Below are 15,770 nucleotides of genomic sequence, written 5' to 3' on the forward strand. Positions count from 1 at the left end.
TTCAAGCCATTCTGAATACTACAAAAAAACATATTTTATTCTATAAGCCAATTACTAAAATTTAAGCTCAGTTAGACAAACTATTATACAAGATGATATTGTTCAAGATGTATACCTCAAAGTTTGGAGGAAATCCCAAACAATTGAGAAAATAAAAAATGATAAAAACTCGGTTGTTTGAATTTGAAACTGTTTGCACATTTTTAGGATAAAGTAGATGTGTATGTTGCTGCCCACACCCAAGGTGTTTGGGAACACCACGCTCGTCGTCTCCGAGCGCCACACCTGGACCTACTCTGCCAAGAACGTCACGCAGCTCCTCCAGGACATCGTGTTCGCCGACGGGGTGGAGCCATACCGGGCGCGGATACGGCCGCTCGGTGAGGTCCTACCTGAGCCAGGCGTGCCGGTGACATGCCTCGTGGGCACCGGCGTCGACATGGTGGAGAGCCTCGTGTTCGGGGACGAGGGGTTCGACGCGGAGCCGTCAATGTGGTGTACGGTGATGGCGACGGGACGGTGAACCTCGCCAGCCTCATGGGACCGATCAAGGCTTGGTCCGACTCGCCGTCGCAGGTCCTCGAGGTGGTGGAGCTGCCCAAGGTGTCGCACATGGGCATCTTCAAGGACAAGAGTGCCCTCGATCAGATCCTCAGGATTCTTGATTCCATCAACCTAAATGCCACGACCACAACCTATCAGTCTTATAAATAGGTTTGCAATAGGTTTTGTGGAGTTTTTTCCTTCAAATGCTATTGAGATTTGCTAGCTAGTGGCACTTGCCACATGGGAGTAGAGATCAACCATATTCTTATTGACTTCAACAAGGGTTCAACAAAGAGGCATCTAGTGTTGAGTAAAGTTAATTTGAAACTATTTGCACACTTTTTAGGATAAAGTAAATTTTATGTTGTTGCCTCGAATTCTAACATGAACAAAGAGGAGAGAGAGCATATGACATGGTGATGATGTCTTGGCCACCACATAGGAAAAAACTGGTACAACCTGGAGGAGGGTTGCAATCACAACATTTGTAAAGAGTTGGTGTGTCCGAGGAGAGTAATTTGGAAATCAACAATAGTTGAGAATGTAATGTGGACTATACTTACCTATTGATTTCAATATCCTCCAAAAATTGGCATGGGCCAGCAACCTGTCATCAATCTCAAGGCAAGTTATTAGCTATCCTTTGAGAATTAAATATTGAAAATGGCAAAAGAATGGAAAAGAGTTCGAGACCATATTTTTTATTCCTTTTCCATGTCAATACAATTGTTTTTAGGGATATATGGTTGGAAACCCTATAACAGATCCGAAATTTGATGAAAATGACAAAATTCCAAGTGCTCATGGCTTTGGGATAATATCTGATCAAATTTATGAGGTGATGCCACATTTGAACGCGCGCCCTGCCTTTTTAGCATGGCCATCCTGGCGAGCACGCTAGAGAACGCTAGGTACGAGGAGGGCCGCGACCTCTTCGGCGCTGTAACGCCCCAGACACACCCGCTGGTGGTCGTTACTCCTGGCGGGATCTAGACTGGCCCCACGGATCAATACTAGTCTTTTATGCGCACTTTGTCCTCACTCATGCGCACCCGGGAGCAACTTTCTGATCGGTCACCCATCCTGAAATTACTCCAAGCCGAGCACGCTTAACTTTGGAGTTCTTTCCGAATGGGCTCCCGGAAAATGATGAATTCCTTATTGATATGAGTAGTCTATCATCCCTAATAAGCTAGGCTATCACATACACCCCCACTCAGAGGAACCAACGTCCTCGTCGGGCCACAAGAACGTTCCCTCTTTGCACAAACGTCTGTGCTTCCAGTCCGACACATGTGCCATGCCATGTGCCACGACGAGTCACAAACGTCATGCACAACATGACCGCGCACCTGTCCGCCAGCATCCGTTTAACCGCGAGGGTCGGCTCTGATACCAACTTGTAATGCCCCGGACACACCCGCCGGTGGTCGTTACTCCTGGCGGGATCTAGACTGGCCCCACAGATCAATACTAGTCTTTTCTGCGCACTTTGTCCTCACTCATGCATATCCGGGAGCAACTTCCCGACCGGTCACCCATCCTGAAATTACTCCAAGCTGAGCACACTTAACTTTGGAGTTCTTTCTGAATGGGCTCCCGAAAAAGAAGGAATTGCTTATTGATATGAGTAGTCTATCATCCCTAATAAGCCAGCTATCACAGGCGCGCCCTACGACTTCCGCTAGAGGCTGGCCGCGCCGGGCCACCCCTCGCAGGTGGGCAGCACGTACCTGGAGTGCCTCAGGCTGCTCGTGGAGTCTGCGTGCGCGGTCAACGGCGGCAGGTCGGCGATCCTCATGGCGCACAGCCTCGATGGGATGTACGTGCTGCAGTTCCTGGCCCATGCCCCGCCCACCTAGCGCGCGGCGCACGTGAAGCGGCTAGTGACGCTATCCGCGTCATGGGGCGGCTCCGTGCACGAGATGCTCACCTTCGCCTCCGGCAACACCCTTGACGTGCCCTTCGTCGACCCCTCCCTCATTGCTACGTCTTGAGCTTGCGTTGGTTTTCCTCGAAGAGGAGAGGGTGATGCAGCAATAGTAGCGTAAGTATTTCCCTCAGTTTTTGAGAACCAATGTATCAATCCAATAGGAGGCTCCTCAACAAGTCCCACGAACCTACACAAACAAACAAAGAACTCGCAACCAACACGACAAAGGGGTTGTCAATCCCTTCACGGCCACTTGCGTAAGTGAGATCTGATAGAGATAGTATGATAAGATAAATATATTTTTGGTATTTTATAATATAGATGCAGAAAATAAAGATGCAAATAAAAGTAGATTGAAAGCAAATATGATAAGAGATAGACCCGGGGGCCATAGGTTTCACTAGTGGCTTCTCTCGAGAGCATAAGTATTACGGTGGGCGAACAAATTACTGTCGAGCAATTGATAGAAAAGCGAATAATTATGACATTATCTAGGCATGATCATGTATATAGGCATCACGTACATAACAAGTAGACCGACTCCTGCCTGCATCTACTACTATTACTCCACACATCGACCGCTATCCAGCATGCATCTAGAGTATTAAGTTCATAAGAACAGAGTAACGCATTAAGCAAGATGACATGATGTAGAGGGATAAACTCAAGCAATATGATATAAACCCCATCTTGTTATCCTCGATGGCAATAATACAATACGTGTCTTGCAACCCTTTCTGTCACTGGGTAAGAACACCGCAAGATTGAACCCAAAGCTAAGCACTTCTCCCATGGCAAGAAAGATCAATCTAGTAGGCCAAACCAAACAAATAATTCGAAGAGACTTGCAAAGATAACTCAATCATATAAAATAATTCAGAGAAGATTCAATTATTATCCATAGATAAATCTGATCATATACTCACAATTCATTGGATCTCGACAAACGCACCGCAAAAAGAGATTACATCGAATAGATCTCCACAAGAGAGGGGGAGATCATTGTATTGAGATCCAAAAAGAGAGAAGAAGCAATCTAGCTAATAACTATGGACCCATAGGTCTGTGATAAACTACTCACAACTCATCGGAGAGGTGAGGGTGTTGATGTAGAAGCCCTCCGTGGTCGATTCCCCCTCCGGCAGAGTGCCGGCGAAGGCTCCAAGATGGGATCTCGCGGATACAGAAGGTTACGGCGGTGGAAATTGTGTTTCGTGGTGCCCCTAGATGTTTTCGGGGTACGTAGGCTTATATAGGAGGAAGGAGTACGTCGGTGGCCGCCCGAGGGGCCCACGAGACAGGGGGCCACGCCCTATAGGGGGGCGCGCCCTCCTATCTCGCGGAGGCCTCGGCTGTTTCTTGACTTGCACTCCAAGTCCTCTGGATCACGTTCGTTCCAAAAATCACGCTCCCGAAGGTTTCATTCCGTTTGGACTCCGTTTGATATTCCTTTTCTTCGAAATACTGAAATAGGCAAAAAAACAGCAATACGGGCTGGGCCTCCGGTTAGTAGGTTAGTCCCAAAAATTATATAAATGTGTAAAATAAAGCCCATAAACATCCAAAAGGGGTAATATAATAGCATGGAACAATCAAAAATTATAGATACGTTGGAGACGTATCAAGCATCCCCAAGCTTAATTCCTACTCGTCCTCGAGTAGGTAAATGATAAAAAAGAAATTTTTGATGTGGAATGCTACCTAGCATAATTCTGAATGTAATTTTCTTTAAAGTGGCATGAATGTTCAGATCCAAATGATTCAAGATAAAAGCTTATAAAACATAAAAATAATAATGCTTCAAAGCATACTAACAAATAATCATGTCCTATCAAAATAGATAGCCAAAGAAAGCTTATCCCTACAAAATCATATAGTTAGGCCATGCTTCATTTTCATTACACAAAATGCTCCCATCATGTACAACCCGATGACGAGCCGATCAATTGGTTCATACTTTTTAACGCGCTTCAGCTTTTTCAACTCTTACGCAATACATGCGCGCAAGCCATGGACATAGCACTATGGTGGTAAATGGTGGTGGTTGTAAGGATAAAAAGTGGGAGAAGATAGTCTCACATCAACTAGGCGTATCAACGGGCTAAGGAGATGCCCATCAATAGATATCAATGTGAGTGAGTAGGGATTGCCATGCAACGGATGCACTAGAGCTATAAATATATGAAAGCTCAACAAAAGAAACTAAGTGGGTGTGCATCCAACTTGCTTGCTCACGAATACCTAGGGCACTTTGAGGAAGCCCATCATTGGAATATACACACCAAGTTCTATAATGAAAAATTCCCACTAGTATATGTAAGTGACAACATATGAGACTCTTTGAAGATCATGGTGCTATTTTGAAGCACAAGTGTGGGAAAGAGATAGTAGCAATTGTCCCTTCTCTCTTTTTCTCTCATTCTATTTCCTCTTTTTTTTCCTTTTTTTCCTTTTTTTCTTTTTGGTGGGCTTCTTTGGCCTCTTTTATTTTATAAAGTCCGAAGTCTCATCCCGACTTGTGGGGAATCATCGTCTTCATCATCCTTTCCTCACTAGGACAATGCTCTAATAATGAAGACCATCACACTTTTATGGATTTACAACTCAAGAATTACAACTCAAAGCTAGAACAAGATATGACTCTATGTGAATGCCTCCGGCGGTGTACCGGGATATGCAATGAATCAAGAGCGACATGTATGAAATTTATGAAGGTGGCTTTGCCACAAATACGATGTCAACTACATGATCATGCAAAGAGCAATATGACAATGATGAAATGTGTCATAATAAACTGAACGGTGGAAAGTTGCATGGCAATATATCTCGGAATGGCTATGGAAATGCCATAATAGGTAGGTATGGTGGCTGTTTTGAGGAAGGTAAATAATGGGTTCAATACCGGCGAGAGTTGCGCGGTAATAAGAAAAGCTAGCAAAGTGGAAGGATGAGTGTGCGTATATCCATGGACTCACATTAGTCATAAAGAACTCATATACTTATTGCAAAAGTCTACTTAGCCCTCGAAGCAAAGTACTACTACGCATGCCCCAAGAGGGATAGATTGGTAGGAAAAAAAATTCCATCGCTCGTCCCCGGCTGCCACTCATAAGGAAGACACTCAAAAGAGCACCTCATGCAACAAATTTGTCACATAACTTTTACCATACGTGCATGCTACGGGACTTGCCAACTTCAACAAAAGTATTTCTCAATTTCATAATTATCCACTAGCATGACCCTAACATTACTACCTTTATATCTCAAAACAATTATCAAGCAACAAATTGATCGTAGCATCCAATTCAATTTCTATGATAGTTTTTATTATACCCAACTTGGATGCTCATCATTCTAGGACCAAATTTGTAACCAAAGAAAATACCATGCTGTTCTAAAAGACTATCCAAATAATATAAGTGAAGCATGAGATACTAGCAATTTCTCCAAAATTAAGACACCACTGTGCTCTAAAAGATATAAGTGAAGTACTAGAGCAAAAACTATCAAGCTCAAAAGATATAAGTGAAGCACATAGAGTATTCTAGCAAATTCTAATCAAATAGGCTTCTCCAAAAAGGTGCGTACATCAAGGATGATTGTGGTAAACTAAAAAGCAAAGACTAACATAATACACGATGCTCCAAGCAAAACACATATCATGTGGTGAATAAAAATATAGCTCCAAGTAAAGTTACAAATGAACGAAGACGAAAGAGGGGATGCCTTCCCGGGGCATCCCGAAGCTTAGGCTTTTGTCTATCCTTGAATATCTTGGGGTTCCTTGGGCATCCCCAAGCTTAGGCTCTTGGCACCCTTTATTCCATAGTCCATAAAAGCTTTACCCAAAACTTGAAAACTTCACAACACAAAACTCAACAGGAAATCTTATAAGCTCCGTTAGTGAAAGAAAACAAAACCACCACATAAGGTACTGTAATGAACTAATTATTTATTTATTTTGGTGTTAAACCTACTGTATTCCAACTTCTCTATGGTTTATAAACTATTTTACTAGCCATAGATGCATCAAAATAAGCAAACAACACACGAAAAACAGAATCTGTCAAAAACAGAACAGTCTGTAGCAATCTATAACTAACGCAAACTTATGGAACTCTAAAAATACTACCAAAATAGGAAGCACTGGAAAATTTGTTTATTGATCAGAAGCAAAAAGAATCAATGCAAAATCTCGTTTCTGTGATTTATTGAATTGTTTTTCGTGAGCGCAAAGTTTCTGTTTTTCAGCAGAATCAAATCAACTATCATCATAGTTTATCCTATAGGTTCTACTTGGCACAAACACTAATTAAAAGCTAAAAACACATCTAAACAGAAAGTAGAAACAAAATTTAACACTAAACAGGAACAAAAACAAATAACATAAAGAAAATTGGGTTGCCTCCCAACTAGCGCTGTCGTTTAACGCCCCTAGCTAGGCATAAAAGCGAAGATAGATCTAAGTAGTGTCATCTTTGGCACGTGGCTCATAAGTAGCCCGCATGATAGATTCATAAGGTAATTTGACTTTCTTTCTTGGAAAGTGCTCCATGCATTTATTTAATGGAAATTGGAATCTAATATTCCATTCCTTCATATCAATAATCGCGCCAATCGTTCTAAGGAAAGGTCTACCAAGAATAATAGGGCAAGAAAGATTGCAATCTACATCAAGAACGATAAAATCAACGGGCACCAAATTTCTATTTGCAACAATAAGAAAATCACTGATCCTCCCCATTGGCTTTTTAATGGTGGAATCCTCAAGGTGCAAATTTAACGAGCAATCATCAAGATCATGGAAACCTAGAACATCACATAAAGTTTTCGGAATCGTGGAAACACTAGCACCCCAACCACACAAAGCAAAACACTCATAATCTTTAATTTTAATATTTATAGTAGGTTCCCACTCATCACTAAGTTTTCTAGGTATAGAAACTTCCAAATTAAGTTTTTCATCAAAAGATTGCATCAAGGCATCAACAATATGTTTGGTAAAAGCTTTGTTTTGACTATAAGCATGTGGAGAATTAACAACGGATTGCAACAAGGAAATACAACCTTCTAAAGAACAATTATCATAATCAAATTCCTTGAAATCTAAGATAGTGGGTTCAATGCTATTTAAAGTTGTGACTTCTCCAATCTTACTTTTACCAAAATTAGCATCAAGATCTAAAAACTTCGAATTCTTAGGATGCCTTCTAGGCAAAGTTGATTCATCATCAGTCCCATAATCATCAAAATTCATATTGCAAAACATAGATCTAATAGGAGATGCATCAATAACTTTAAGATCTTCATCATTATTTTCATGGAAACTAGAAGAACATGCTTTTATAAAGCTATCTTTCTTAGCACGCAATCTAGCGGTTCTTTCCTTTCACTCTTCAATGGAAATTCTCATTGCTTTGAGAGACTCATTGATATCATGCTTAGGAGGAGAAGATCTAATTTTAAGAGAATCAACATCAAGCAAAAGTCTATCAACGTTCCTAGCCAAATCATCAACTTTGAGCAATTTTTCTTCAAGCAAAGAATTAAAATTCTTTTGACAAATCATAAATTCTTTCACACTATTCTCAATATCAGAGGGAATATTATTGAAATTACCATAAGAATTATTGTAGGAATTTCCATAATTATTAGAGGAATTACTAGGGAACGGTCTAGCATTAAAGTTTCCTCTATAAGCATTGTTTCCAAAATTATTTCACATCCATAGATTCATTATTATTCTCAATCAAGGAAGACAAAGGCATATCATTGGGATCAAGAGGAGTGTTTTTAGTAGCAAAAAATTTCATAAGTTCATCCATCTTTCCACTCAAAACATTGATTTCTTCTATAGCATGCACTTTTTTACTAGAAGATCTTTCGGTGTGCCATTGAGAATAATTAGACATAATATTATCAAGAAGTTTTGTAGCATATCCTAACGTGATTTCCATAAACGTGCCTCCCGCGGCCGAATCTAAAAGATTTCTAGAAGCAAAGTTCAAACCGGCATAAATTTTTTGTATGATCATCCATAAATTCAAACCATGAGTAGGGCAATATCGAAACATCAATTTCATTCTTTCCCATGATTGGGCAACATGCTCATGATAAAGTTGTTTAAAATTCATAATATCGTTCCTAAGAGTGATGATCTTAGCGGGAGGAAAATACTTATAGATAAAAGCATCTTTGCACTTGTTCCAAGAATCAATACTATTTTTAGGCAAAGACAAAAACCAAACTTTAGCATGATCTCTAAGTGAAAACGGAAATAACTTCAATTTGACAATATTGTTATCCGTATCTTTCTTCTTTTGCATATCACACAAATCAACAAAGTTGTTTAGATGAGTAGCGACATCTTCACTAGGAAGGTCGGCGAATTGATCTTTCATAACAAGATTCAGCAAAGCAGCATTGATTTCACAAGACTCAACATCATTAAGAGGAGCAATTGGAGTACTAAGGAAATCATTATTATTGGTGATCGAGAAATCACACAATTTGGTATTATCTTGTGCCATGGTAACAAGTAATCCAACAGAGAAAATGGCAAACGGAAAAGAGAGGAGGAGATTGGGAAAGAGAGGGTGAATAAAACGGCAAGGGTGAAGTAGGGGAGAGGAAAACGAGAGGCAAATGGCAAATAATGTAAATGCGAGGGAGATGAGTTTGTGATGGGTACTTGGTATGTCTTGACTTGAGCGAAGACCTCCCCGGCAACGGCGCCAGAAATCCTTCTTGCTACGTCTTGAGCTTGCGTTGGTTTTCCTCGGAGAGGAGAGGGTGATACAGCAATAGTAGCATAAGTATTTCCCTCAGTTTTTGAGAACCAAGGTATCAATCCAGTAGGAGGCTCCTCAATAAGTCCCACGAACCTACACAAACAAACAAAGAACTCGTAACCAACGCGACAAAGGGGTTGTCAATCCCTTCACGGCCACTTGCGAAAGTGAGATCTGATAGAGATAGTATGATAAGATAAATATATTTTTGGTATTTTATAATATAGATGCAAAAAATAAAGATGCAAATAAAAGTAGATTGAAAGCAAATATGATAAGAGATAGACCCGGGGGCCATAGATTTCACTAGTGGCTTCTCTTGAGAGCATAAGTATTACGGTGGGTGAACAAATTACTGTCGAGCAATTGATAGAAAAGCGAATAATTATGACGTTATCTAGGCATGATCATGTATATAGGCATCACGTCCATAACAAGTAGACCGGCTCCTGCCTGCATCTACTACTATTACTCCACACATCGACCGCTATCCAGCATGCATCTAGAGTATTAAGTTCATAGGAACAGAGTAACGCATTAAGTAAGATGACATGATGTAGAGGGATAAACTCAAGGAATATTATATAAACCCCATCTTGTTATCCTCGATGGTAACAATACAATACGTGTCTTGCAACCCTTTCTGTCACTGGGTAAGAACACTGCAAGATTGAACCCAAAGCTAAGCACTTCTCCCATGGCAAGAAAGATCAATCTAGTAGGCCAAACCAAACAGATAATTCGAAGAGACTTGCAAACATAACTCAATCATATAAAATAATTCAGAGAAGATTCAATTATTATCCATAGATAAATCTGATCATAAACTCACAATTCATCGGATCTCGACAAACACACCGCAAAAAGAGATTACATCGAATAGATCTCCACAAGAGAGGGGGAGATCATTGTATTGAGATCCAAAAAGAGAGAAGAAGCCATCTAGATAATAACTATGGACCCGTAGGTCTGTGATAAACTACTCACAACTCATCGGAGAGGCTAGGGTGTTGATGTAGAAGCCCTCCGTGGTCGATTCCCCCTCCAGCAGAGTGTCGGCGAAGGCTCCAAGATGGGATCTCGCGGATACAGAAGGTTACGGCGGTGGAAATTGTGTTTCGTGGTGCCCCTGGATGTTTTCGGGGTACATGGGCTTATATAGGAGGAAGAAGTATGTCGGTGGCCGCCCGAGGGGCCCACGAGACAGGGGGCGCGCCCTATAGGGGGGGCGCCCTCCTATCTCATGGAGGCCTCGGCTATTTATTGACTGCACTCCAAGTCCTCTGGATCATGTTCGTTCCAAAAATCATGCTCTCGAAGGTTTCATTCCGTTTGGACTCCGTTTGATATTCCTTTTCTTCGAAATACTGAAATAGGCAAAAAAAAACAGCAATACGGGTTGGGCCTCCGGTTAGTAGGTTAGTCCCAAAAATGATATAAATGTGTAAAATAAAGCCCATAAACATCCAAAAGGCATAATATAATAGCATGGAACAATCAAAAATTATAGATATGTTGGAGACGTATCACTCATCCGCAACGAGCAGCGCTGCTCCGAGAGCAACCTCTGGCTGCTGCCCGCGCCCAAGGTCTTCGGAAACACCACACTCATCGTGTTCCTACAACACAACCGCACCTACTCTGCCAAGAATGTCACACTGTTCCTCTAGGACATCGGGCTCGCCGACGGGGTGGAGCCGTACAGGGCGCGGATACGGCCGCTCGGCGAGGTCCTTCCTGAGTCGGGCATGCCGGTGACATGCCTCGTGGGCACCAGCATGGGCACGATGGAGAGCCTCGTGTTCGGGGACGAGGGGTTCGACGCGGGGCCCATCAATGTGGTGTACGGTGACGGCGACGGGACGGTGAACCTCGCCAGCCTCATGGGACCGATCAAGGCTTGGTCCGACTCGCCATCGCGGGTCCTCGAGGTGGTGGAGCTGCCCAAGGTGTCGCGCATGGGCATCCTCAAGGACAAGAGTGCCCTCGACCAGATCCTCGGGATTCTTGATTCCATCAACCTAAATGCCATCACCACAACCTATCAATCTTATAAATAGGTTTGCAATAGGTTTTTCGGAGTTTTTTCCCTGGGAAAATGAGGAAAATGCTGTTGAGATTTGCTAGCTAGTGGCACTTGCCAGATGGGAGTAGAGATCAACCATATTCTTATTGACTTCAACAAGGGTTCAACAAAGAGGCATCTAGTGTTGAGTAAAGTAAATTTGAAACTATTTGCACACTTTTTAGGATAAAGTAAATTTTATGTTGTTGCCTCTAATTCTAACACGAACAAAGAGGAGAGAGAGAGAGAGCATATGACATGGTGATGATGTCTTGGCCACCACATAGGAAAAAACCGGTACAACCTGGAGGAGGGTTGCAATCACAACATTTGTAAAGAGTTGGTGTATGAACCGAGGAGAGTAATTTGGAAATCAACAAGAGTTGAGGATGTAATGTGGACTATACTAACCTATTGATTCTAATATCCTCCAGGAATTGACATCGGCCAGCAGCCTGTCATCAATCTCAAGGCAAGTTATTAGCTATCCTTTGAGAATTAAATATTGAAAATGGCAAAAGAATGGAAAAGAGTTCGAGACCATATTTTTTATTCCTTTTCCATGTCAATACAATTGTTTTTAGGGATATATGGTTGGAAACCCTATAACAGATCTGAAATTTGATGAAAATTACAAAATTCCAAGTGCTCATAGCTTTGGGATAATATCTGATCAAATTTATGAGGTGACGCCACATTTGAACGCGGGCCCTGCCCTTTTTAGCATGGACGTCCTGGCGAGCACGCTAGAGAAGGCCAGGTATGAGGAGGGCCACGACCTCTTCGACGCGCCCTACGACTTCCGCTACGGGCTGGCCGCGCCGGGCCACCCCTCGCTGGTGGGCAGCGCGTACCTGGAGAGCCTCAGGCTGCTGATGGAGTCTGTGGGCGCGGCGGCCAATGGCGGCACGCTGGCGATCCTCATGGCGCACAGCCTCGGCGGGCCATACGCGCTGCAATTCCTGGCCTGCGCCACACCCGCCTGGCGTGCGGCGCACGTGAAGCGGCTGGTGACACTGTCCACGCTGTGGGGCGGGTCGGTGCAGGAGATGCTCACCTTCACCTTCGGCAACACCCTCGGCGTGCCCTTCGTTGACCCCACCCTCATCGGCGACGAGCAACGCATCTCTGAGAACATTGCACATCTATGCACATTCCTGCCATGGGCGCCGCCACCATCGGCGACAACATTTGTAAAGAGTTGGTGTATGAACCGAGGAGAGTAATTTGGAAATCAACAAGAGTTGAGGATGTAATGTGGACTATACTTACCTATTGATTCTAATATCCTCCAGGAATTGACATGGGCCAGCAACCTGTCATCAATCTCAAGGCAAGTTATTAGCTATCCTTTGAAAATTAAATATTGAAAATGGCAAGAGAATGGAAAAGAGTTTGAGACCATATTTTTTATTCCTTTTCCATGTCAATACAATTGTTTTTAGGGATATATGGTTGGCAACCCTATAATAGATCCAAAATTTGATGAAAATTACAAAATTCCAAGTGCTCATGGCTTTGGGATAATATCTAATCAAATTTATGAGGTGATGCCACATTTGAACGCTATAACATCTGGAATTCTTTTCTAAATTGCAGACATATGGTTACTAGTTGGCTTACTTTTGGACCACGCAAGCTTCTTGAAGCGCAAAAGTGAAAAGATAAAAATAAATAACATCAGAGTGAAAAGATGTGAAAACGACAAAAAAGCAAAAAAAAAGTGGTTTATCACATCATGTAGAGTGAGCGAGACACTTCAGCGTCTTGGTTTTGTTACTCACAAGGCCAAAAAATTTGTTTCATTACAATCAAGGCCAAAATTTTGAGGCGAAAGACCCAAAAGTTTTGGTTTTGTTACAAACAAGGCCAAAATTTTGACAAGTCGTGCGGATTTTCGCTAGAAATTTCAGCAGCATAACGCGTTAGCGGAGAATCAAAATCACCGCGTAGTTCCTTGCAAAATTCATTCATGCACTCCCAAGTCAAGTCATTACACGGGACTGGATGAAACGTTCCATATCATCATCCAACCAAATCGTTTCCTCAACAAAAGCCAAACACAGCTAACAAGCTAACCCAACACCCCTGCAAACTAAAACAAGCTTCTACCTCCCTTGTTGGTTGTTCTTCAGGTTGAATGAATCGTCACACCAAGACCAAGATAGACCTTCCTTGTGTTTAATAGAAAAGCATGGCCAATCTTCATACCTCGTGTAGCCTCGCCCGGAGATCAGAATTTTGGGTGGCGACAAAGCAGTGCTCCCAGGATTTTTATCTTATCCGTAGCCTCCCGTAGCCACTGCATCGACCACTTTGTCATCGTCGCAACTGAACACACAAATAAAATTCCAGATAAAAAACAATCCGAGCTTCTTCTCCATGTAACGATAACGTAAAACTATCATCACTGAATGTAGTATTAGTATGAATACACTCAACACACAATAGAAGTCCATTGAACAATCAGTGATTCAAACTCGTGTAAAACTATAGTAAAGCTACCATTCATGGATGACTAAACATGGTAGTAGTACTTCATACAATCAAACCGACAAAATAGCAAGCGCTAGGCTCTACTACCTCCTTTCGAAAATGACTTGTCGCTCAAACGGATGTATCTAGTGCTAGATACATCCATTCGAGCGACAAGTGATTCCGGGCGGAGTGAGTATGATTTAGGAATAGACACGATCTCTATGGTGCGAATCCATGCTAAACAAGGCAAAAAATAATACAAATTCAGTTTCACAAAAGTATCAACTCTGAACCTTTGATACATCATGGCATGTGATCTATATCTTCAGGAAAGGGGCAAATTTTAGTACACCAAACGCCCTGTATCTCAACAGCCAGTGCATTTTCTTTGTGCGCAAAGTAACTTTGGTGGGAACTTAACTAACCTTGTAAGCACCAGTTAAAGCATGGAACCAATGCATGTCACCCTAATTAAATTAACTATGTAAACAGTAGGGGAACTCATAGCTGTTAGACTATCATGGCCAAAAGATTGACAGCCACCATCACAAGCTACCAACCACGGTTCGATGGCTGGCAAGAAGAGGGGTCATAGCTCCAAGGCTATGTCCCAGAGCAAGTGGAACAAAGGCGAGGAGCTAGGAAAACTGGGAACTTACCAGCCGAGGCCGTAAAGCAACGCCGCTAAGGCGTCATAGTAGAGGCGACGTGCACCAAACCAAGCCTTCAACCTTGCACGCATGGGCGCCCAACAACCGTCGCCGGAGACCACGAGGGCGACCACCAAGTCGCACCGATGAGATCCATAGGTCTGCATGCATGTCAAGGGTGAATGCCAGGACCAACATGTTCAATACATCAAGATTAGTTGCTATAAAACATGAGCATCATGTTGACTCCAGGAGCAAACCAAAAGACGACCAACAGTAGGAAAAATATTATCATCGCTAAAAGCATGACAATTCACATCACAGAATCAACCATGGCTCCATGGCCGGCATGAAGAGGGGGCCATAGCTTGAAAGATATGTCACAGAGCTAAGAAAACCAGGAAATTACCAGAATGATTGTAGCCGAGGCTGTATGGAAAACATGACTTTGACTATGTGATAGTATCTGATTTAGAAATGACGAAAGGCATTGGCTTGGCAAGTAACCAATAGGACACCATCTTGGGTATCAGGAATGATTCCACACAAGACATCAGGAAAAACATAATTCGACATAGAGTAGCTGATGTCCTTGCTACAAGGGCATCATTCCAGCAGAACAAGCCATATGTGTGGAGATAAATTGCGACCTTTGTTCAGGTAGAATGCGAGAAAACTTGGCATTTGGAGATACAGATACGAAACAAGAGAAAACTCGACTAATCCTTGGTCCTAATGAGACCTTAAATGACATGTCAATCGAGTGTTCTAGTGTTTTAGCCACTTTATTATTTATCAAGCATCGCAAGAAACCTTGTTTCTATCCTCCAATTTTTCTGTACTGAAGTAATCCATGGACATAAGTAGTGTTAAAGAAAAGATATTTGTGTAGCAGGAAGAGCAAACATCCAATCTGTAGGATTCAACACGAGTGTCAAGACTTGCAGGCAGGAGGCAAACAATGATAGACATCAATCCATTCCATTCTATCTACACAACAATCTCATCTGGATATCATGTTCACTTGGCAGAATTCTATTATTAAAATATCAGCACTCAATGATTACTGTAGTATCCAGATAAGTAGATCCAGGGAACAAAGGAACTCACAAGGTCCATGTTGCAGAGCAGGAAGGAGAAGAAGCAAGCAGAGGGCGACGATAGTCCAGCGCTTGGGGAACTGCTTCCACCAGGAAGGAGAAAAAGCTTCATCTCTCCTCAAACAAAGCAGTGATCAATAGTCTTCTAAGGCTGTCGCTTCTAGATCTTTGAAGGTGCCGCTTCAGCAGCGATATCTTTGCTTCTTC

The 15,770-nt window shown here is 42.4% G+C and overlaps 2 pseudogenes; both read left to right on the top strand.

Moving 5' to 3' along the window:
* Positions 1–537: 537 nt before the first annotated feature.
* Positions 538–11,330, top strand: LOC123089951 (lecithin-cholesterol acyltransferase-like 1; annotated as a pseudogene).
* An 84-nt stretch (positions 11,331–11,414) lies between these two features.
* LOC123089952 (lecithin-cholesterol acyltransferase-like 1) overlaps positions 11,415–15,770 on the top strand; it is an 85,241-nt pseudogene continuing 80,885 nt past the window's right edge.

This window comes from Triticum aestivum, chromosome 4B (assembly GCF_018294505.1).
Source record: "Triticum aestivum cultivar Chinese Spring chromosome 4B, IWGSC CS RefSeq v2.1, whole genome shotgun sequence".
In the NCBI taxonomy this organism is placed as follows: domain Eukaryota; kingdom Viridiplantae; phylum Streptophyta; class Magnoliopsida; order Poales; family Poaceae; genus Triticum; species Triticum aestivum.